This window comes from Formica exsecta, unplaced genomic scaffold, assembly GCF_003651465.1.
Source record: "Formica exsecta isolate Colony F162 unplaced genomic scaffold, ASM365146v1 scaffold362, whole genome shotgun sequence".
In the NCBI taxonomy this organism is placed as follows: domain Eukaryota; kingdom Metazoa; phylum Arthropoda; class Insecta; order Hymenoptera; family Formicidae; genus Formica; species Formica exsecta.
In genome coordinates, this window is record NW_021850867.1 from 1,060,366 (window position 1) to 1,061,293 (window position 928).

General features: G+C 34.2%; 1 protein-coding gene across 4 annotated transcripts in view; it reads right to left on the bottom strand.

The window, feature by feature from the left end:
- Nucleotides 1–690, bottom strand: part of LOC115238880 (uncharacterized protein DDB_G0283357-like) — a 13,211-nt gene extending 12,521 nt beyond the window's left edge. For 2 of the 4 annotated variants that reach the window (XM_029813023.1, XM_029813022.1), the window contains exon 1: nucleotides 460–689. The gene's annotated coding sequence lies outside the window, so the exon portion shown is untranslated. Of the gene's footprint in view, nucleotides 1–266; nucleotides 418–459 lie in introns of those variants that run through there. The other 2 variants (XM_029813020.1, XM_029813021.1) reach the window with 2 other exon arrangements.
- Nucleotides 691–928: the final 238 nt, after the last annotated feature.

Consider the following 928-nt stretch of genomic DNA (forward strand, 5'->3'; position numbering starts at 1 on the left):
TATATAATAAATTATCAAAATTTTGTCTTAACATGTAATAAAAAAATGGGAAAAAATGAAGAATCAATAATATAGATAAAAACACTTTCAATCTTTTAATTAATAATACGACCGTCTTGCCAAAGTATCCCGAATTATGTATAAAACTACAAGTCGTTAAGGTAGGTTAGACTCGAAAGTCCATACTAATCATAATGAAATCTTGACAATGCAATTAGATGCGAAAGAAATTAACGATTAATGTATAGCTTATATATATTATATACGGATGCGACGTCGGCGCGATTAACGGCGTTCGCTGATGAGGTCGATCACATCGAGACGAGCTAATTGCACACTGATTGCTGGAAGCAACGCGTCGCTTGAAAATAGCAACGAATAAATCGAGATGAATTCGCGACTGCCGCGTAGTTGATACTCGTACAGCCGTCTCTCTTGTACAGAAAAACATCCGTTTACCTGCGAGAGTTATTGTTCTGTTGGAACGACGGACATGGGTGAAAAAAAATGCGCTTCACTTCACGTATACGACAGATGTATCTCCGATAGCATATTCTATATTCTATCGAAACATCTTCCCGTCCTCCATTAGCTTCATTCGAGCTAATACACGAAACACTGAATCAGCGAGAGTTGGGAGTTGGGAGCTCTGTTTTCGCGACCGATTAAATTCGTCGTGCATCGCTAGATGACGTTTGCGCCACGCTAATCTTTTTGCATGATCTCTTATATTATACAATATACGATAATATACGTATACATAATAAATAATTCACAATTTCTTTTCTCCTCTATAAAATTCTCACATCAAAATAAAAACGGAATTTTCAAAATCAAATTTGTGTCCAATTATGAAAAATGAGTAATATCTTAAACTTTGATCATTTTTGTTATTTTTTTAGTTATAATGTTATATATATATATATAT